The 23,597-nt window shown below is 49.1% G+C and overlaps 1 protein-coding gene across 8 annotated transcripts in view; it reads left to right on the forward strand.

The window, feature by feature from the left end:
• CRACDL (CRACD like) overlaps positions 1-23,597 on the forward strand; it is a 141,473-nt gene that overhangs the window by 11,275 nt on the left and 106,601 nt on the right. For 5 of the 8 annotated variants that reach the window (XM_034953688.3, XM_055107616.2, XM_034953686.3 and 2 more), the window contains exon 2: positions 12,269-12,506. The exons of 2 other annotated variants lie outside the window; for them this stretch is intronic. The gene's annotated coding sequence lies outside the window, so the exon portion shown is untranslated. The remainder of the gene's footprint in view (positions 1-12,268; positions 12,507-23,597) is intronic. One more of the 8 variants, XM_034953691.3, reaches the window with a different exon arrangement.

Raw genomic sequence — 23,597 nt, forward strand, 5'->3', positions numbered from 1 at the left:
GGCCTGGGGTTGAGCCTAGGCGAGGGAGGGGCCCTTCATTCCCTGGTCAGCTCCTTCCTCCTCCTTGAAGTCCCACCTGGGACTGGACCCTGGCTGGAGTCCAGCCAAGAGCCCCTTCCTTCCCTCCTCCTTCCCTCCTGCCTCTCCCCAGCCCCTACTGGCAGCAGCTTCCACAGGAGAGAAGGGGAAGGAAAGGGACAGGCTGAGAGCTGGGTCATCCTGGTCCACACCCTGGTGGGGCCCCGTGCTATTTAGGTGGCCTCAGGTGCAGCCTTGGGGTGACCTTCCTCCTCTGCACTCTGCGAGGTTGTGGCACCTGCCTCCTAGGGCTGTAGGGAGAAGGAAAGGCAAGCATTTGTGTGGAAATGGCAGATATGTTGTAACTGATGTCCAAGAAAGTTGGAAACAACATTTTTATTATAATGAGACCTCATTCAGCACCCCCTTTTTGAGGGGCTAAGGTATTCCTGGTTAAAATGGAATAAGATCTGCTGGGTGGAGGTGCTGGACAGGGCCCCTAGGTCATGGGAGGTGGAGGAGTAGGAGGAAGGAGGTGGGCCATGCCTGGGGGTGCCATGCCCTGGGGGGGCCCCTTAGGGGAGGCATGTTTTGTGGGGCATACCTTGCTGGGCCCAGCGTGAGCACATAATTAGCCCTGGCTGTTAAGTCCTTCTTCACCTTCTGAAGGAGTAAAGGTCAACTGGCTCCTATCTGTGAGAATAAAAGCTGAGCAGAGGGAGATGGGAATGTCTCTGAGGTTGGCTGAGCATGAGCTGTATTCCATGCACTGTTAGGTACTTAAGGGATATATTATAGCCTCATGTATTACTCCACCAATTAAAAGCAGAAATGATTATCTTTGTTTTGAGGTGAAGAAACTGAAGTTCAGGGAGGTGAAAGTGGCTTGCTTGTCCCCAGCCCAGGAGACCAAGGTGGGGCAGAGAGGGAGGTGGTCGCTGAAGCCCCTGACAGGGTGGGCTGGGGTCCCGAGCTGGCAGCTCCAGCCCAGGGTCTGCCAGGAGGATCCTGACTTGCACTTGGTCAGTGGTCACGTGGCACCAGAGTGGCTGCTTCTGAGTCTTCTGGCTCCTGGGGTGAACCTGAGTGAACTGTTCGCCATGTGCCAGCATAATTAACTGAAGGAGCAGAGACTTCCCAAACATCATCTGTTCTTGTTTCTCCCCAATTCCTAAATAAACACTTCTGTTGTAATAGCATGTTAATACTACAACAGTTCTTTGCTCTTCTGATGGACACATGGTCTTTTGTACAAACTTGTGTCTTAAGCTCTTCACTGTCAACTAAAGTGGAATATTCCCATCAAATTCCCTCCAAGGATCAATATCCAGGATGGCCTGCCATGGTGTTTGCTTTTGTGAAGGCTGGAAATTCTGCCCTAAAGCCAGACTTCCCAGTTTTTCTGAGTATGAAGTTCCCTTTGTAATATTGAACAATTTGAGAAACCTTTCATATGACAGTAACTATGTTTTCACAATTCATCAGTAGGAAAAATGCATATCAGCAAAAAGACAGACACTGTGAATTTTGAGACTTGTCTAGGTGTCATATTTTATTAATCACCTCAACATCTGACACATATTGAGAAATAATAGCCTGTATAATTATGTGACCTAGTATTGATTTCATTTCTAGATAGTGCATGTACATCAGGGATTCACATATAAAGAAATAAGGATCTGTGTTTGGATAATTAATATTTGTAGCCTCTCAAAGAAGTGGGTATGACAGGCTCTCCTTTTGCAATTTGCTTTTTCTTCCTGGGTACTTTGCTTGCAATTTGAGTAGGTTCCGTTAGGGGGTGCCCTGGGACCACAGCGCTTCTGCAATTGATGAGGCTTTCACTCCAGCTACAAGACAAAGTACCATTTTCCCCATGAATTTTTAAAAATAATATGAATTAGCAGAATATAGCCTAAAAGAGATAACCAAACATGATCACAATTTTCTTTTCTTTTTTTTTTTTTTGAGACAGAGTCTTGCTCTGTCACCCAGGCTGGAGTGCAGTGGCATGATCTCGGCTCACTGCAACTTCCGCCTCCTGGGTTCAAGTGATTCTCCTGTCTCAGCCTCCCAAGTAGCTGGGACTACAGGCGCACACTGCCACACCTGGCTAATTTTTTGTATTTTAGTAGAGACGAGATTTCACTGTGTTGCCCAGGCTGGTCTCGAACTCCTGAGCTCAGGCAATCTGCCCACCTCGGCCTCCCAAAGTGCTAGGATTACAGGCATAAGCCACCACTCCTGGCCTATAAATTTAAAAGATGTAGTAGGCTCAGATAACTAAACTCTCTTAGTGAATTGCTGCTCAGTTTTATCGAATTCTGTATTTCATTTCTTTTTAGCTTCCAGGCATTAAAAGTAACCCTAAGCATCGGCTAGCCTGGTAGAGCTTTCAGCATTAGAAATATACAAGTTGTTTTGTCTGCTCAGGGATCATGAGACATCCCAGACCCCTCTATCCTCCCTGGCCCCTCACAAGAAGCTCTCGGACCCTTGCAGGCATGTCCTTCCCTCCGTGGCCCTGTCTTGCAGGGGACCTTGGCCTAGGCTCCCCTGTGAGGGAGAGCTAGGTGTCAAGCTAATTGGAGCTGCATGGCATCATAGGCAGCTTGTGCTTGAGCTGGTCTTCCCTGGGGAGTATTCTGGGCATCCTGCACTGCTCATGGCAGGTCCAGGCCAGCTGGCCCACTGGGCACAGGGGGCACAGTGCCAAGAGCCCATTGTAGTTTGAGAGGCTTGTGAAAGTGTTTTAATTTCTTTTCTTTCTTTTTTCTTTTTCTTTTTTTTTTTTTTTTTGAGACGGAGTCTTGCTCTGTTGCCAGGTTGGGGTGCAGTGGCGGGATCTCGGATCACTGCAACCTCTGCCTCCTGGGTTCAAGCGATTCCCCTGCCTCAGCCTCCTGAGTAGCTGGGACTACAGGCGTGCACCACCACGCCCGGTGCATGGGTGTATTTTGTATTTTAGTAGAGACGGGGCTTCACCATGTTGGTCAGGCTGGTCTCGAACTCTTGACCTCATGATCCACCTGCCTCAGCCTCCCAAAGTGCTGGGATCACAGGCGTGAGCCACCGTGCTCGGCTATTTTAATTTCTTTAATTGGAAGATAAACACTGAGCTGTGATGCCTTCTTCAAAAAGAAAAGAAAAGAAAGAAATCAAAAAAGAAGAAAAACACGAACTTTAGGTCAAATAAAATGTTTTAATATATACTATTAATATATTCACCTTTGTACTGACACAATCAGAAAATATGCTTTTGTAATTGTTTTTTTAAGTGGAGCAAGGGGCACAGGAGGGTGAGTGTGCATGGGGCCCAAGAAAGTAATAATGTTGCCCTGGGTGGGAGTGGGACTCAGGGTCTCCATGACCTGGGGCAGAGTCACAGAGGCGGGAATGACTCCTTACAGGAGGGGCTGGCCGGTGGCTTGGCGTAGCTGTGCATGGGTGCAGGAGGAGCTGCAGGAGCACAGAGAGACCCCACCTCAGACAGAGCCTGTTTCTGTGAGTCAAGCAGCCCTGGCTTCTGAGCACGTCTCAGGATCAAGTGCTCAGGGGCCTCAGCCTTAGGGATTACCAAGAGATGGATATGTGGGAATTTCAGGAACTTTGGAGTTTTAGCTAAGCTAGAAAAGGATGGATTTCTCAAATGTAGGGGAGTGGGGTTGGTCCTAGGCCCAGCCTGGTCACTCGGGGATGAGACTTACATTTTTGACTGTGTATCTTTATCTGTAAATGGGGGCAAGAATTCACCCACGTTCACTGAGGGAACACCATAATACATGTCAAGAGCCTTCCAAGCCCAAGGCCTGCCTCTGGGCACTGCCCAATGTTGGTTTCCTCCTTTGCCTGTCTGCATTGTATTACTCAAGGAAGGCCAGGGAGATGGAGGTGCGCTCACCTGGGCCGCAGATTGGCCCAGTATCGGCACCACTTGTGGCTGCCCTGCCGCGCCCTGCCAGACTGACTCAGGAGGGCTGGGTGGGACCTTCTGGGGCTTAACAAGCTTTGCAGGTGAATCTGCTCTGTGACTGGGGCTGAGAACTTAGCCTTTGCCTGAGCACGTCTGGGCCATAGTCAGGCAGACTTGATTTCCAAGACGGGGCTCCCACCTTCCCAAGGGAGAGAGGATCGGCTCCTGTCTTGTTGGAAAGGTTCTGGGACCTTGTTGAGAAGGTTCTGGGAGTGCAGGCTGAGCAGGGCTGGCATGCACCCTCATCCACTCTGCAGAAGCATAAATGCTTCTTTGTCCTCAGCCTCCTGTCTTCCTGGAGTACTTCTTTTTGGCTCAGGGAGTGAGCAGGGAGGAACAGGTTCTCCACTCCTGAGGTTTCTTTGATCCAGTTTGTCAACACGCATTTGCTGCAGCTGTGGGCACAGCACTGGCTTTGAGGCAGGATGACTTAGGGTGGGGTGTGCTTTCACACTTGACAGGGGACACAGACACGTGGGTGATTCTTATCACAAAGTAGATTAAAATAAGTGCTACTGTGCAAGATGGACTTCCAGTGGGGATTCATGAATTTGGGTTGGGGAGGTAGCGTTGGAGTGGATCTAGAGGAGTGAGACCCGTTTCCACAGGCAGGGAAGTATGGGGAGGCTTTTCCAGCTGGGAGAGGGGTCCGGTGTGCATAAGTGTGCCGTGTCTGATGGGACTGGATGGGTGCTGGAGGGCTGGAGGGGACAGAGGAGTTTCAAAGTAAGCTGCAGCCAGCTGGGGAGGTCCTGTGTCCCGCAGGAAAGTGCTGGCACCCCTTGGTGGTGACAGCCCTGGGTGCCTGTGGGATGACCACTCAGTGAAGGCTTTGGAACCAGCTGTGCCCCATTTGTGAAAGCTGCAGAGACAGTGCCTACGCATGCGAAGTATGCACAGTGTAGTCCTCTGCCTGCAAGAAGGTCAGCAGATGTGACAGGTGGGCAGTTCTACTCATGATAGAATCAAAGATGGAATACCCAGGAACCATACTCATGGGAAGTGTGTACAATCCGGATAATGAAATTGTACCAGGGACACAAAAGAGCCATTGTACAGGTAGAGATGTTCAGCATGTTCCAGCAGTGGGGGATCAATATCTTACATATTTCAGTTGTTTCCAGATTAACTTATGGATTTAATGCAACCCCGAGCCAGAATCTGGGTGGATAACTTACCAGATATTAAAACATATTAAAAAACGTATTGTAGGCCAGGCACAGTGGCTCACACCTGTAGTCCCAACAATTTGGGAGGCTGAGGCAGGAGGATCGCTTGAGGCCAGGAGTTCAAGACGAACCTGAGCAACAGAGAGAGACCCCGTCTCTACAAAACCTTTTAAAAATTAGCCAGATGTGATGGTGCATACCTGCAGTCCCAACTACTCAGAAGGCTGATGTGGGAAGATTGCTTAAGGCCAGGACTTCAAGGCTGCAGTGAGCTGTGATCACACCACTGCACTCCAGCCTGGGCAACAGAGTGAGACCCTGTTTCAGAAAAATTTGTAAATTTATAATAATTTAAACAGTTTGGTATTGTGATGGAAATAGACAACATGCCCATGGAACAGACTAGAAAGACTGGAATATAAAAGTTAATATATCTGGTTACTATTTAACCACTTGGGAAACCATCAAGCCCCTTGCTCATATCAAACCCCCAAATATATTCCATGTGGATTAAAATTTAAATATAAAAATGAAATCATTGAAGTGCTAAAAATAATTTAGGTAAGTAAGTAGTTAAGGGATGAAAAACATCTTTCTACACATGATACCAGAGACAGAAAAAAAGTCTGCAACATAAATGACTAATGTATTATATAAACAACTTTAATAATGAATATGAACAACTCATTGTGAATGAACTTCTTAATGAGATAGTGGGTGAGAGATATGAATTAGTTTGCAAAAGGAAAAAATTGTCCTGAAATTAATATGGAACCTAAAAAGAATCCGAAGAGCCAAGGCAGTCTTAAGCAAAAAGAACAAAGCCAGAGACATCACATTACCTGAGTTCAAACTATACTAAAAGGCTAAAGTAACCAAAACAGCATGGCACTGGTATAAAAATGGACACCACTTTCAATAAATGGTGCTGAGAAAATTGGATTGCCATATGGAGAAGAATGAAACTGGAACCCCTATCTATCACCATATACAAAATCAACTCAAAATGGATTAAAGACTCAAATGTAAGACCTGAAACTGTAAAAACACTAGAAGAAAACCTAGGGGAAACTCTTCTGATCATTGATCTAGGCAAAGAATTCATGTCTAAGACCTCAAAAGTACATCCAACAAAAACAAAAATAGACAAATGAGACTTAAATGAAAAAGCTTCTGCACAGCAAAAGAAGCAATCAACAGAGAGAACAGACAACCTGCAGAATGGAAGAAAATATTTACAAACTATGTTTCCAATAGGGGACTAATATCCAGAATTTACCAGGAACTTAACAACTCAACAAACCCACACAAAATCCCATTAAAACATGGGCAAAGGACATGAATAGACATTTTTTCAAAAGAAGACACACAAATGACCAACAAGCATATGAAAAAATGCTCAACATCACTAATCATTAGAGAAATGCAAATTAAAAGCACAATGAGATATCATCTTATAGCAGAAAGGATGGCTATTATAAAAAGACAAAAAATAACAGTTGGCATGGATGAGGAGAAAAGGGAACTCTTTTTTTTTTTTTTTTTTTTTTTTGTAGACAACGTCTTGCTCTGTTGCCCAGGCTGGAGTGCAATGGCGTGATCTCGGCTCACTGCAACATCCACCTCCCAGGTTCAAACAATTCTCAGCCTGGGCCTCAGCCTCCCAAGAAGCCGGGATTACAGACATGTACCACCATGTCTGGCTAATTTTTGTATTTTTAGTAGAGTCAGGGTTTTGTCATGTTGGCCAGGCTGGTCTCGAACTCCTGAACTCAAGCGATCCACCCGCATTGGCCTCCCAAAGTGCTAGGATTACAGGTCTGAGCCACTGCACCCAGCCACTTCTACACTGTTGGTGGGAAAGTAAATTAGTACAAGCTGTATGGAAAACAGTGTGGAGATTTCTCAAAGAACTGAAAATAGAACTACCATCCAATTCAGTAATCCTACTGCTGGGTATGTACCCTAAGGAAAAGGAATCATTATTTTAAAAAGATACCTGCACTTTTATGTTCATCACAGCACAGTTCACAATAGCAAAGATATGGAATCAACCTAAGTGTCCATTAATGGATGATTGGACAAAGAAAATGTGATATATATACACAGTGGAATACTATTCAGCCATAAAAAAGGATGAAAGCATATCTTTTGCAGCAACATGAATGGAACTGGAGGCCATTATCTTAAGTGAAATAACTTAGAAAGACAAAATACCCCATGTTCTCACTTATAAATGAGAGCAAAATAATGCATATACATGGACATAGAGCATGGAATGATAGACATTGACAACTGGGAAGGATTAATGGGTGAGAGATGAGAAACTACCTACTGGGTACAATGTTTGGGTGATGGTTACACTAAAAGCCCAGACTTCACTACACAATATATCCATGTAACAAAATTGTGCTTGTACCCTTTAAATGTATACACATTTTAAAAAAGGAATTTGCTCGTAAAAGGAGAAATAAATGTCAGTAAGTGTGAGAAAGTCAATCTTACATTAATCAAGTAGGTGCCTATTAAAGTAAGATACTATTTTTTGCTATTAAATTGACAAATTTGTGGTGTGCTTTGCTTTTGTTTGTTTGTTTTTGTGAACGATGGTACTCAATGCATGTGAAAGTGTTTGGCAAGGACTCTCATATGCCTTGGGAGAGGAAGCTGCAAGCTTTCTGCCAAGCAGTTTGGCAGGATGTCTCAAACCCTTTAAAAGAATTCCTCCCTTTATCCTGGGGATTCCATTTCTAGGAATTTATCCCAAGGAAACAATTAAATCTGCAGTCCAAAATTCCTATGCAAGGATGTTCATCACAATGTTATATATAAAGGTGCAGATTTGGAAGGAATTTGAACATCCAATGATGGGGAATGAGTCATTCGTCTGCCGGAGTGCAGTGAGGCCCTTAGGAACATTTCTGAAGGATGCTTAGTCACAAGGGAATGAGGGAACTTCATGATCTAAGGCTAAATGAAGAAGGCAGGAAGGATAGTGGGCCGAGCCAGAGGGAGAAGAAGGCCCATGGGGAAGAGGCAGGGGCCAGTGCCAAGATAGGAGACAGAAGGTGCAGGATGTGTTGGAGGGCAGGCTCAGCTTCATTTCATTCAGATTCCCTTTAGTAAATTCTGATTGAGCGGATACCGGGTGCAAAGTACTGTCATTTAGGCTCAGTTTAGCAAAGGAGATTGTTTGGGTGAAGTATACCGAAGGACAGGTGCTGAGCCCGGGTAGGCTCTTGCTCAGGGCAACAGGCAGCTGCTCCGCCCTGTGTCCATGCCCCCACTCAGGGACTCGCTCCTCTCCTGGCCTCTCACCCCTTCTCTGGGGAGCTGCTGTCTTCACCTCCTCTTCCCAGGGTGCATAGAACTTTTAAAATTAAAAAGAAGAAAAAAAATTCAGGATAATAAAACTTTTTAAAAAGAGAGGTTGTATCCTACATAAAAAAAAATTGATATTTATGTGTGGGAGTAGGGAAAAGACTGGAAGGAAACATATAAAAATGAGATTTCTGGTTAGCTGTGATAGAATTATGGGAGATTTCATATCTTTCTATATTTTTATAATCAGCATTTTTTAAAAAAAACAGCTTTATTGAGGTATCATTGACATATAATCTGCACACATTTAAAGTGCACAGTTTCATACATCTTGATATATGTATATACCTGTGAAACCAACACCACGATCAAGATAGTGCACATACCCATCTTCCCCAAAATTCCTCATGCACGTCCATAATCCCTCCCCAGATCCCCTGTAGGGCAACCCCTGGTCCACTCTCTATCCCTATTACTCAGTTCACACTGTTTCCTAGGATTTGGCTTAAATGGAATCGTGCGCTTTTTGGCTTCTTCCAGCCCATGATTATTTTGTGATTCATCCATGTAGTTGTGTGTGTCAGTGGTTTCTTCCTTTCTGTTGCTACGAAGTATTACATTGTGTGGGCATAGTACAGTTTTTCTAATCCAATGAATCACTTGATAATTAGGAAAGTCTCCCCTTTTTGTAAGCATGCCCAGAGATTGGCTAGGGTCCTGGGAGTTTGGATCTGTGCCATCCGTCTGTCTCTGTATGTTTGGGACAGTTCCTCAGGCCTGGCCCAGTGACCCTGAGGGCAATGGCCCGGCCAGCCCAGTGGGCACCTGGGCTGTCATTAGTCAAACACAAGGCTTGGCCATGCCTTGAAACACTCAAGCTGCCTAGAAAGCATGTCCTCATGGTCAGAGCTTTGATTTGGGTGCCAGGAGGTTTAGTGGTGGTCAGCGGATGTGCTTAGTAATTGCCTTTGTGCCTTGCCTCGGTGGGAGAGTTGGAGAAAGCTTGATGTCTTGTCCGAAGTTGGTGTTGCCTAACTTCCACGTGTCACTCATGCCCTTGCCTACACCTGTGTGTGGCTCACAGCTCTTTCCCCCACCCCCAGCAGGCAGCCCACCCTCTCTGAAGAGCAGTCCCCTCTTTGCCTGCCCAGTGCAGCCCCTACCATCACTCTGTGGCTCTCGTCCTTCAGCTGGCAGAGCTGATGGCTGTCCCTCTGTGATCTAGGTGACTTTCATGAGGTCTCCTTGTCTCTTGGATTAGCACAGACCCAGGCAGCTCCTCCAGGGCTCCAGAGCAAGTCATGTTGCACCAGTCCCCGGGCATCCCTGGTCCCTATGGTCCCATGGCCTGCTCCCTGCCCTATGTCTTGCCCCACTCATCTCTGAGGGTTCCAGGAGGTGCCTCCCACGCACTCAGAAAAGAAACTGCTATGCTACCTGCTCCGGTCGGCTCCCGGCACTGCCAACAGGGCTGAAAGGGAGGACTTAGCCTGTGCTGTTCCGTGTAGAAAGGGGCAGGTGGCCAGCACCTCTCCAGCACTCTGTGCCCCCTTGTCTCTGAGCCTAAGTCTCCTAAGGTCTGGCACGTGATGTCCTTTTCTGCCTTCTTTTATCACTCCAAGCATGAGTTGGACCCAGTCCTGTCCTGGTCGACCTTCCTCCCCTCATTATTTCTCTACTTTGAGCAGCCTTTGCCAACACCCTCAAAACCACTCATACTGGCGGGGACCTGTGACTGTGAACAGAGGCTGGTGCCAAGGCCTGGGTCTTCTAGACCCGGGGGACTCTGGACAGCACCTCTGTGCCCACTGGACACCCTCCAACTGCAAACAGCATCTCCTGGGGCTGGGCCCTGCTCTAGGAGCAGCCTTCCCCTTCTTCTCTCTCAGGGGCCTGGAGTCCTGGGATGGTGCTGTGTAACCTGGCACAGGAGGAAGAGAGGCTGGCTGCCCAGGGACTCCCTCTGGAGGAGTGCCAGTGGACCTGCGCCCAGAGCCGCCCAGCCTCAGGCCTCTGTCCATGTCCCCACGTTCAGCAGAGACACTGATGGAGGGGTCTGTTGGCAGGAGAGCCCCAGTTGTGGGGCCAGCGTGAAGCTCCATGAGGTCACCAGCCGGCTCCCCAGAAGCAGGCGAGGGCTGGTGGGGGGCAGGGGACAGAGCTCCTCTGTGCCCTGCGCAAGCTCCTGTCTTTAAAAAAGTCTCCCTTGAAGAGGATGGAAACTAACAGTAAGCTGTCCTGGCCCATATCCAGCCATGTAATCTTAGAGCCCCCCACCTCGGCGGGGACAGGACTCAACTTCCGTAACCTGATGTCTGGGTGAGGGCTGTAGGCTCTGCTGGAAGCTGCTGCAGGGCTCCTCCTCATGCTGTGGGCTCAGGCTTGGACCCCAACCTTGAGGGGACGGTGGAGGGAGTGAGGGGGTAGGGTCCAGCCCAGGAAACAGGCCTGTGAGGAGGTGGTGCTCCTTGCTGTGGGGGGCAGGGAGCTGGGCCAGCAGGACCCTGCGAGTTGCTCAAGGGCCCCTTCCCATGTCTGCAATTACAATTACCTCTGAAGTGAAGAGCTTCACCAACACAGTCACCTGGGTCCTTGGGGCTCCTGCCTCCTCCCCCTACCTGGCTCCTGCCTCGGCTTCCTGGCTCCTGGTCATGAGAGGGGCATGGGCAGGCAGCCAGCCTCTTACTGGCCAGATGATGCTGAAAGCCTGCATTGCAGAGGTGATTGCTTAGCCTTTCAACAGGGCACATACAATGCCCATTCTGGGAGGGAGGCAGCCGCGGCTTCCATGCATTCAGGACCTCCCCAGGTCCTAGGGCTGCGCATAAAGCATAGACCATGGAGTTGGGTCTGAAGCTGGCTTTATATTCTCCCCATTTCATCCTACTGGGTTGCTGCAGGATCACCTGCCCCAGGCCAGGCGCCTTGCCAGGGCTCCCACATAGCTTAGCTGATTGCATCCTGTAAACAACCCTGCAAGAAAAGGATTGCCTGAATCTTCATTCTAATGACTGGGGAGGCTCAGAGCCTGTAGGTCACTTTCATAGCCATGTACATTTGCTAGGGCTTTCTGCTCCCGAAGACCATGCTTTCCGTGACTCCTCGGATGCCCAGACCTGCCTTTGGGTGGGAGGTGTGGTCCTGAGTGACTAAGGGACTCCCGGGTGAGTCCATCGGCTTGGCCCTCTGCCTGCACCCTCCAATCTATCTCCTCCCAGCCAGCCCCGTGGGTCCTCCCCAGTCTGACCACAGTGCTTCTTGTGTCTGAGCCCTTCCCCACACTCCCCACAGGCTCCAGTCTTGTACTCCCTGTTCCCCAAGCACTCCCCTACCACAGGCCTCACACCTGTGTCCTCTCTGCCCAGGGACCTGCCCCGCTGGCTGACTGCCCACGGACCACCCTGAGTAGCTTTGCCAGCTCTCTTCCCTTCCCCCACCTCAGACAGAGGTGACCGTTCTCATGTGGCTTCCCTCTAGATAGCACTCCACACACTTCCTTTACAAGTGGGTTACAGACATGCCTGTCTGCCTCCTGCACAGACCGAGGATTCTCAAGGGTGGGGATGGCACCTTAGGTTCTGGCGTACTCAGAGGGAGAGCACATAGTAGGTCTTCAGGAAAAGGTTTTCAAATAAGATTGCATTGAACTTCTGGAGGCAAATTATCTCCCTTCTTTTCTGATCAAATGGTTTTTATGTTTGGGAAATGTGGCAGTAGTGTAAGAATTTGCCACATGCTGAAATAGGTCTCAGTAATAAAGAATAACAGGTTTAATTTTTAATTCCAGGTTTTAACTCCATGATTGTGTGCTGTGAGTATATGGCTGCATGTCTCAAGAAATTCACTGGCTTTAAAATGTGGGCTTAGCTACTGCCAGTATGATTTGATGAAAGCGGATAGAGGTCTCAGATCCACCCCCGGATTCCACCGTCAGGCCCAAGGACGGACCCCTGGCCATTGACTGATGCCAAGTGGGTGCCTGGCAGCAGCCTTCCTTCCCATCTCTGCTTCTGGACGCCTCAGCCGTGAGTCAGAGCATGTGCAGCGTGGGCTTGTGCGGGTGGCAGGGAGCCCAGAATTAGCTCAGCTGCGTTTCAGCAAGGCTGCAATGGGGAGGGGGAGGCTGTGCCAGGCGGGGGCTGAGAGTCAGCACCCTCAACCACAGTGGGGGTCGGCTCTCAGGAGCTGTCATAGACCTCAGGGCATTCAGGGAAAGCCTGCTGTGAGCTGAGCACAAGCCCGATCATAGATGAGCAGAGGGTCAAAGGACCAGGCCTTGCAAAGCCGCAGCTGGTGTGACCCCCGCCTGCCGGAGACAAACATGGACCCTGCATGGGTGTGGCCAGGTCATGCCTGGGGATTGAGTGGCAGACAGGTGTGAACATCACCGAGCTCACTGCTCACAGTCTAGCAGAGACGGCCGGCTCAGTGCCTTCACCTACCCCCAGCACACCCAGGCAGGCAGAGCCAATACCAGACAATGCATCGCCTCCTGACTGGCGTTCTTTCACTCTTTGCGAACTGCCTTTTTGTTAAAAGGCAGAGAATTGTTAGCACAGGTACTTTAATATATTGCAAAATGTTTTATTTGCCCTTGCGCCTTTCCTGCTCATTCTAAACTCTGGCACAGGTATGCTGCCCAGGACGCCAGTGGTTGTCACACCAGAAAACAGGGGAGCAGCACTTGTCACTCTCTGCTCATTAGGGCAAAATGCAGGGTGGGTTTTGTGCCTCCCAGGGGTGTGGAGGGGTCAGGCACTTGTGTCACCACCAAATGAGTCAGCTAGATGGAACAGTAAAATATTTAATCACAAGCGTGTCAGCATTGTTCTAGAAAAACACATCTCTAGAGGCTTTGGTATGTGGTATGGGCACATCATGTTACCTTTGCGGGTTTCCCATAGCCACATGTGAAACACACACGGAGCAGGGATTGGTATGTTTGGGGTTTCCGTGGGTTTAATTTTGTGAGCACCGCAGACTGGGAGGAAAACAAAACACCCTCAGGTTCTCGGGGAGGCCCAGCTTGGAGGCTAAGCCAGATGGTTTCTGCCCTGACCTGGTCTTGGTCACCAGCATTCGGGTTCACAAAATCAGGGTGGGCTGGCTGCAGAGCATTGATAAGGGGCCACCCACCAGCTCCTTCAGGTGGGCTCGGGAGCACACTGTCCTTCAGGTGCCTCCCTTCCTGGCACTGGCACCCCTGACTGGGATTTGGTCCTTCTCTTTGATCTTTGGACAACGTGTGTTGGATGACAACTGGGCCTGGCACACGAAGTGGGAAATTCTCAACTGTGAGAGTCTGAGAGCGGGGACCTTGCTGCCCTCAGCCTTGTCCCTGCGGAGCCTGATGTAATCCGTGGCATGTGGAGGCCCCTTGCTAAGTGCTGTGGACTCCCACCCTGTCCACATTCCTCTGCTGGTACCAGCCCCGGAGGCATTGTGCAAAGGGTCTCACACATCTGGAGAAACCCTCCCACTGATGTAGCCTCTGTTCTTTGCAAGGCCCAGTGGGCACCCAGTAGTCTCGCTTGAGCCCCCGTCCACTATGAGGGGGGCAGGGCCAGAATTCATATGCCCCTTTTAAGGACGAGATACTTGAGGCCCAGAAAGCAGAAGAGGGGTGTGCCTGTGATGAGAGCAGAAGCACGGGCGTGGGGGTCTCCCGCCTCTCAGTTCGGCACCTCACCCAGGTGCCTGCTGCTCCCCCGATGCTTGGCACTGTCCTACCAGGATGTGCTGCTGACAACTTCTCAGCCTCCCTTTAAAAATAAAGGTGTCTTAGATTTTTCTGATTCTCTGTGCCCAGCAAACTCACTGGAAGCTAAGCCCAGAACAGCCCCTCTTTTACTGAGCGGTAATTCCCTGCAACCTTGAGCTCAACACCTTATTTACGTTGCCTCATTTAATCCTCCTGTCACCCGTGAGAGGAGGCACCACACTATTGGCTTCACTTTGCAGAAAAGGAAATAGGCCCTGTCAGGGCAAACCCTGGCCGAGGCCACCAGCAGGTGAATGGAGCCAGGCCTGGTGAACTGCAACCCTGAGCTCTGACGGCAGGTGGGTGTGGAGGGAGGGAACACTCCAACTCCCACTCTCTCGGCTTTGAGGCTGCTCCTTCTTTTGTAGAAACGGTTGTCATTGTGAGCAGAGCAGACTCTGGTTTTGGGGGATCCTCAAAACAGTGGTGGGGAAACAAGGAGCATATTTATTTATTTATTTATTTTGAGACAGAGTCTTGCTGTGTTGCCCAGGCTGGAGTGCAGTGGCGTGATCTTGGCTCACTGCAACCTCCACCTCCCAGGTTCAAGTGATTCTCCTGCTTCAGCCTCCCAAGTAGCTGGGATTACAGGCATGCGCCACCATGCCCAGCTAATTTTTTGTATTTTTAATAGAGACGGGATTTCACCATGTTGGTCAGGCTGGTCTCGAACTCCTGACCTCAGGTGATTCACCCGCCTTGGCCTCCCAAAGTGCTGGGATTACAGGCGTGAGCCACCACACCTGGCCTCAAGGAGCTTCTTAGTTTTCAGAGGTGAGACAGTCTCCTCTTCTCAATGGGGAAGTGGGAGGTCCTGCCTGAGGGTGCATCCCAGCTCACAGCCCCCTTGGTAAGAGGTCTCTGAAATCGGCTTCCTGCAGGTAGGAGCAGCTGGAGGAGGAGACAGAGCCATCCTTCTGAGGTGGGAAGTGGTGCCAAGTTATAGGGAAAGTGCGATGTGGGAGAGATGGCGTTACTGACTACTCATGATGTACTAATCCGGAGGGGTGGGAATTGGGGCAAAATGCAGCCATTTCCTGCTTCAGAATTAAGTTTCCCCTTTTTGAAAGCGGCCCAAGCCTCGCTACCCATTCCTTTTGTTGTTGGCTTCCGTAGCTACTCTGCTGGCCCTCTGCCACTCTCACTGATGGGCTTTGTACCTCGAGACAGGCTCTGTGAGTTTACAGGTGGCAGAGGAACAAGATTCTCCTGCCTGTGAGGGAACCAGGGAAAAAGAGCAAAGTGGCCAGGTGGCTTGGGGTGTGCTAACAGATGGAGCGTTTGGTGCCAGGCCCGTTCCCTGGAGAGGCCAGCTGGTCTGGGCGTCAGGTTTCAGTGGGCCTTAGAGCAGGCGGGTCAGCAGCAGAAATGTGCTGGAGGGAGGAAATGCCATTTGCCTGGCCAGTGTTTGCTCGCGTCCTGCAGCCTGACAGCTCAATTTGTTTGCACCCACAGATTTCATGAACAGTGGTTTGACGACGGTTGCTTGGGTCCAGATTACATGGAAACATTTAGAACCTCCCCTGGGATTGCATCCTTATCTCATAATCATAACTGCTTTCTCAGATGTGTAATAAGGGTTTTCCTGAACCTGCTCACCCCTTCTTATAAGTTACAGCGGTGACATCGCAGTTTTTATGTGTAAACCAGAAGCAAGTTGAACCAAAATAAAGAAAGCAATTTTGTGAACAAATAAGTTCCCCTTGAGAAGCACTGGGAATCAAATGCAAATATCATAAGGGACAATTAAGAATCTGCTGTTGCTATCTAGGGCTCATGAATCTCCTGATGTGCAGAGAAACCATACATAGCAATCGCTTGACAGCTTTCTGCCAATCTCTTCTGAATTTTCACTGGAGAAACCTCCCCAGAGTCTCAGAGGAAGCAGAGCTGCTGAGATGCTGATTCACTGTGTGAGGCTTAAACTCAGGACGCATTTATACATCCTGTACTCTCAGTGTTTGCATGAAGCTTTTAAACACGGGGCTGGGCAAGACAAGTTTGGGGCAGTGGGCTTTTTCCATGTGTAGACCTCTGAACCTTTAGGATTATTCTGGCTGTGCAAATTTACTGATACAAATAAATATAGGGACTCTGGCTAGGCTGACAGAAAACAGATGAGGTATGAATGAAATTTATTTCTGTACAGATGGACTTTTAGTGGAAATTGTGAGGCTCACTCCACTTCCCAAGTGTAGGTCCCAGCCTTCGGTAGACTCTGAATGTTGTTGCACCACTGATGGAGGCAACACCAGAGAGGGGGAGGTCATTGGACTGTAAGCCACCTTGGAAACCCAAGCCTTGGTCTGTTGTCCAGGGCAAGTGGCAGCTTGTACCAGGGAAGGGAGGGGACAGACCTTAATGGAGTTTATCTGCCTGATAGGCATTTGCAGCAATAGAGTGAGTTTGGCTTTGGGTTTTTGTTTGGGCTGAGAAAATCTTTCTGTTCACTTCCAAGCTGTTGGGTTGACAGGCTATCCACAGGCTGTGGGATGGGAGAAACTGTGGAGCCATCCAGCTGTGTGGCCAGGAAGGATGGCTAGCCTCTCCCCTGCCAGACTACTCACTGCAGGGACAGGGCAGGCATTTGCCAGGTAAATAACTTTTGCTGGAGGGTTGACATGGAATGGCATCTGCAAGAGAGGCGGTGTGGGACCCATTCCTGTCCCACAGCTGAGATTTTGGAATTGTCTGGAAGAGATGCCCTACCTGAGGGTGACCTCGGAGCTCTCTAGGCCACACATTTAGGCTCTTCTGTTCTTGTGGCTTGCCTCCCAGTTGAGACAGCCAGTCCGTCCACTGGTTACAGCTTTGAACATGAAAGGAGCTCCAGGGTACTGGCAGCTCCTGCTACGGAGTGGCTGGGCTGGGCCAGAAAAACCATGAGGTGAGATCCTCCCATTCCAGCTTCAAAACTGCATGTTCTACCTGACGTCAGAGATGAAAACTGGCCTTCTATTCCCATGGGTTTATTGAAGGTACACGTTTTACTCCTGATGCCTTGCAAAATTTGCAGAGATATTTAACACGTGCAGAAACATTAGGTTTTCTGCTTCAGGAAATACTCCCTCATCACCCTTTTTCATCTGGTCTTAGTGTATGTAGTTCACCTGGCAGTCTCTTCTATGCAGCAACCAGAGTCACCTTTTAAAATGTAATCAGACTTCCAATCCCAGACATGATGGCATAATAAATATCAGACTTACTCTTCTTTCCCAAGCAATTGTGATATTGGACAGAATGCATGAAGGAACTGTTTTCGAGAATGGAACAACACTCAGTGCAGGTCTTTGGTCCAACTGGAAGCATGTGAGTCAAGTCCCACATTCACTCTGGCTTTCTGTCTGGGAGTGCCTTCAAAACCAAGGTACAAGGGAAGCAGAGGCCACCAGAGAGCTGAGCACAAGAAACAGAGATCAGAGTGCAGGCAGCTGGAACTTGCGGGGAGGGTAGTGGAGAGGAGGGTTCTGAGCAGAGAAGGGACTTCAGAAGTCTTCAAAGTGATCTTGAGTCTTGGCCAAATGCTAAGCTGCATGTGCACAGGGAACAACTCTTTGAGGCTCGGCAGAGAACAACTACTGGCCAGGACATTGTGGGGAGGATGGTGAGCTAAACACAACCTGGAAGTCACACAGTCACATTGTGCTGGGAGACTAAGAGTTTTTGTTTTGTTTTGTTTTGTTTTGTTTTGTTTCCTGAGATGGAGTTTCACTGTTGTTGCCTAGGCTGCAGTGCAATGGCGCGATCTTGGCTCACCGCAACCTCCGCCTCCTGGGTTCAAGCGATTCTCCTGCCTCAGCCTCCTGAGTAGCTGGGATTATAGGTGCCCACCACCATGCCCAGCTAATTTTTGTATTTTTAGTAGAGAAAGGGTTTCACCATGTTGGCCAGGCTGGTCTTGAACTCCTGACCTCAGGTGATCAACCCACCTCGGCCTCCTAAAGTGCTGGGATTACAGTTGTGAGCCACTGCACCTGGCCAAGACTTAGAGTTCCAATCTGCTAGAGTGAGGAGACCTTACTGAGCACCTTGAACATTGAATCTGAGATCACAGAAACGTCATACATTAGGAATAAGACTGCTCTAGCCCCAAGACCACGCTAAACTATCCATAACAAAACCTAAAAACAAGCCTTGTTAGGATCCAGATGCTATGCCAGTCAACTAACTCTCTGCCAGAATAAAACTCAGCACTCTTCAAACAAATTATTATCTGCAATATCCAGCATACAATTAAAAAAATCACTAGACAGGCAGGACAATGAGACTAATAACAAAGAGAAAAGGTCGATAAATACCAACCCATACAAACATAGTGAGTGCACAAATAGGAATTTCAGCAGAGAAGTGGCAATTTAAGAAACAACCAAATGGTAATTCCCAAGCTAGAATATATACTATCTCAAATGAGGAATTCACTGGATGGATGGCCAGGTGCGATGGCTGACGCCTGTAATCCCAGCACTTTGGGAGGCCGAGGCAGGCGGATCACCTAAGGTCAGGAGTTTGAGACCAGCCTGATCAACATGGCAAAACCCCGTCTGTACTAAAAATACAAAAATTAGCCTGGTGTAGTGGCATGCACCTGTAGTCCCAGCTACTCAGGAGGCTGAGGCAGGAGAATTGCTTGAATCGGGGAGGTGGAGGTTGCAGTGAGCCGAGATTGCGCCACTGCACTCCAGCCTGATGACAGAGCGAGACTCTGTCTCAAACAAAAAAAAAAGGAAAAGAAAAAAGAAAAAGAATTCACTGGATGGATCTAAGAGCAGTTTGGACACTGGCAGAAGAAAATGTCAGTGAGCTTGAAGACAAATCAATAAAAACCATTCAAACTGAGTCACAGAGTGACGAAACACTGAAAAGAAATTAGCAGAGCCTTAGTGACATATGAGAGATAATATCAAATAGCCCAACACGTGCAATTGGAATTTAGGAGATGAGAGAGAGATTGGGGCCAAAAAATATTTGAGGAAATTTCTCCAAATTTGATGAAAAAATATCAGCCTACAGATTCTAGAATTTCAGGGAACCCCTAGCAGGGTAAACTTAAAGAAAAAATCACACCTAGGCCGGGCATGGTGACTCACGCCTGTAATCCCAGCACTTCGGTTGGCCGAAGCGGGAAGATCGCCTGAGGTCAGGAGTTCGAGACCAGCCTGGCCAACATGGCGAAACCCTGTCTCTACTAAAAATACAAAAATTAGCTGGGCATGGTGGCATGTGCCTGTTATCCCAGCTACTCGGGAGGATGAGGCAGGAGGATCACTTGAACCCAGGAGATGGAGCAGAGATCGTGCCACTGCACTCTAGCCTGGGTGACAGAACGAGACTCTGTCACAAAAAAAAAAAAAAAAAAAAAATGAGGTAACACCAGTCTTAGACTAAATCTTTCACAGAGGAGGGAGTAACACTTCCCAAATAAGTTTGAGGTCAGTGTGTTAGTCCATTTGTGTTGTTGTAAAAGAATACCTGAGACTGGGTAACTTAAAAAGCAAAGAGTTTTTAAAAGTTGTTATAAAAGAATATCTGAGACTTAGTAATTTATAAAGCAAAGAGGTTTATTTGACTCATGGTTCTGCAGACTACAGGGAATGTGGTGTTGGCATCTGCTTCTGGTGAGGGCCTTAGGAAGCTTCCAAGCATGGTGGAAGGCAGGGGGAGTCAGCATGTTCCATGGCAAGAGAGGCAGCAAGAGAGAGGGAGGTGAGGGCCCAGCCTCTCTCTCTTTTTTTTTTTTTTGAGACGGAGTCTGGCTCTGTCGCCCAGGCTGGAGTGCAGTGGTGCAATCTCGGCTCACTGCAAGCTCCACCTCCCGGGTTCACGCCATTCTCCTGCCTCAGCCTCCTGAGTAGCTGGGACTACAGGCGCCCGCCACTATGCCCGGCTAAATTTTTGTATTTTTAGTAGAGACGGGGTTTCACTGTGTTAGCCAGGATGGTCTCGATCTCCTGACCTCATGATCCACCCGCCTCAGCCTCCCAAAGTGCTGGGATTACAGGCTTGAGCCACCGCGCCAGGCTGGGCCCAGCCTCTCTTAAACAGCCAGATCTAGCATGAACTCATTACTATGGGGAAGACAGCAAAGCATTCAGGAGGGATCCACCCCCGCGACCGGAATGCTTCCCACCAGGCCCCATCTCCAACACTGGGGGTCGCATTTCAACATGAGATTGGGTAGGGGACAAAATATCCAAACTATATCAGCAGGTATAACCATGATTGTTTTAAAAAGGAAAAGAAATTACAAACCAGTATTCTTCATAAACATAGAGACACAATAAAACAAATTGAGCAGTGAGGGGGCCCACGTGGTTTTGTTCTTCTTGAATGAAACGAAATAAGTTTAAAAAGGTGGCTTTGTTCTTCTTGAATGAAAATTGAGTCAATAAACACTCATGGGTCCATTGTCACCTGGAAGGCTGGGCATTCATGTGCAGTATCTAATTGGATCCTCAAACTGGATAAGAAAAAATGACGTCTTCATCTGCTCAGATGAAGAAGCAGGCTGAGAACAATCACGTGGGTTTCCCAAGGCCATTCCCATATGTGGTGGCTCATCAGGGACAAGGATCCAGGTCTTCAAACGGCAAGGCCGGTTCTCTGCTGGAGGGCTCCCATGGAGAGACTTCCTGTGCTGAATGAATGATGGGGTGTGTGGCTGGGACAGAGAGTCACATGGCAACCGTGATGCTGTAGTAACTGCAGTGGGGAGCTTCCTGGAGATCTGTTCCCGAGGAAAGGACAATGAGGGTGTACCTAAGTAAGGAAAGGGATTGCAATAGCTCAGTGGAGGGTGCGTGGAAAGTGGGCCCCTCGATCACACTGTTTTGTGTTCAGCCTCTGACCTCTCAGTGTTCCTTCTGTTTGTATAACTCTCTAGGGATCATTTTACCCTGTCCTCACAGCATTTGAGGCTGACGGGAACTCCAAGTATCGATGACACCTGGGATGAAAGTGGCTCAGGGCTCTCTTACATGAGGCTGTGTCCCTCTGTTTTGCAGATGTCTTTCTGGGCACCGAGCAGCTAGGGGACATGCCAGAGATCAGACAAAGGAGCGTCACCCAGGCTGAGGGCCGGGAGAGCAGGACTTCTGAATGCAGCAGCATTTCGTAATCACAGGACCACACTCATGTGTATGCACGTGGACGCGTGTGCATGTTGAAGGATGATCCTGGAAAGAATATCTTTTTCTTCATAATTTAGTGACGTATCTGACTTAAAAATGACTACTGAGACTAACTTCAAAAGCAATTAGAGGGGGAAGCTTGTGAGAATATCTAGTGCATTTTCAGAGTTTGGGGTTAATCAGATGCAAATGGTTTCATCATTGGTATATTGGCACATTAGGAAAAAGAATTATTCCTTGATTTAAGTGTTTGCAGTAGTTTAAATCATCTGTCTCCTCCACATGCCCACTGAGACGTGGTTTCTTCCGCAAGGTGGAATTATTTAACAGAGTGAGGTGAAGACGATGTCCCTCTTATGCCTCACTGAGAAACAGTTAGAGGACTCCTTTATTTTTTTCTTAGTGAGATTTTTAGGCATGGGGTGAAACAAAATGGGTTTGAAATCAGGGAATTTTTACAAGCGATGTGTCTTGAAGGTGGGCTTTTGGCAAATTTAAGACAGCGGGTCCCTCAGCCCCCCATCATGGTCCATGCGCCCCCAGGGATGGAGCAGTGAACGCACTCGGTGTGAGCCTTGCCGTGAGTCTATGCAGCAGTGAGGGAAGCTGAGGCCGGAAGGGAGCTCCCTGTGGCTTCAGGCTGTTTTGATCAAGGTGCTGAATCTGCCAGTTCACGTGAAGCCCCGGGGCTCGGAGAAGTGAGCTCTCCGCAGGCTTCTGCATCATTGACATTAGGTCTCCTAAGGAGCAGAGGCTGATCCCATCCCCACAGCAAATGGGCAGGAGTACTCGGGTCATAGGGATGAGGGTCCCCCTCCCTGCACAGCAGTTGGGAGAGTGTGCTAGCGCGGCCCTGGGGGTGCACCCCAAGGGGAAGGGTGTTTTCATCTCAGGATGCGAAGCTTCCTGGAGGGAGTGGTAAAAGCTGGTCGTAGGCTCTAGGACAGTCGGTTCGTTTTCCTAAGTAGAGGTAGTAAATGTGGGGGCATGTTTTCTGGGGCTTCTTTGCCTACCTTGGGAGAGAAGACCTGTGGGCCAGGATGTCTTCTGGATGAAGAGGTGACTTGAGCCTGGAATACTCAGATCGGGGGTGACTCCGGGTCCCAGAGGCCAGGGAGGCTGGGCCGTGGCAAGTTCTGACAGTTTGCCCGGTGAGGAGAGGCCTAGCTAGCACAGGGCCCTCTGTCCTACAGACCCTTCCCTCCAGCTCGAGGGATGGTCAGGCCCCGGCAGTAGCCAGCGATCCCCACCTACGCTCATCTTATACTACTTTGAAGCCAGAAGCCTGGTTTATGAATTGGGAGAGGGGATACATCTACTCCGAAGACCAGAACGCCTGTGCCCACTGATCAGGAGCCCCTGACACCCCCACACTCAGGTGCCCCACACACTCGGGGAGCCCACTTCATATTGATCAGATCATTTGCTGGTGTGGCTGGAGTCCTCAAGCGAAAGGTCTTGATCCCGTCTCAGCAGAAGGATTATGTTTCCTGGCTGAGAGGCAGGGTCATCACGGGCCTTCTCCGGAGGCCTGACTCGGGGCCCTGCAGGCAGAGCAGGGGTGAAGGCTGCCGGAGACCCCTTCAGCACAGGGCTGGCAGCACTGAGAGAGGCCAGCCCACTCGTGTCCATGACTACACCTGTCCTGCCTCCTTTCATTGATGACATTCTTCCCTTGTGCCGTATGGGCTGCCCTGACCTATAAATCTCATTTGCAAGCTGTTTCCAAGTCACAGTTTAGGATCGGTCAGTGTCAGAGTCACTAGCCCTAGTTGTTCCCTTTGCAGACCTTTGGAACTTTTTACAGTGGAGAATGCCCTTTTCTGACTGTCCTGGCATGGGGGGCTCTTCCATCTATGACGTCCTGCTTTCTCTGTTGGTGTCCAGACTTCATTGCGCCCACCTTTGTTCGCAGCTTCTCTTGTGTTCCTGTCTTACTGCTTCGCCCGGCTCGCGAGTTCCTGGGGAGGGGTTGTGTTTGATCCTGATGTGCAGCCAGCTGGGCGCAGTGTGTTCCCAGCAAGCTGTTGTTAATACTCACCAGCACCAGGTCACTTGTTGTTAATACTCACTGGCATCAGGTCGCTTGATGCACACCCAGGGGGGTTCACTCAATTTTGCTCATTCTGACCCCAGATTCCAGACTCTAACAAAGAGGCCCTATCCCAGAGTATAAATTGGAGACTCTAGACTGTCTCTTTTGTGATTCAGGACTTTGAGAAGACATA

Source organism: Pan paniscus, chromosome 12 (genome assembly GCF_029289425.2).
Source record: "Pan paniscus chromosome 12, NHGRI_mPanPan1-v2.0_pri, whole genome shotgun sequence".
Taxonomy (NCBI): domain Eukaryota; kingdom Metazoa; phylum Chordata; class Mammalia; order Primates; family Hominidae; genus Pan; species Pan paniscus.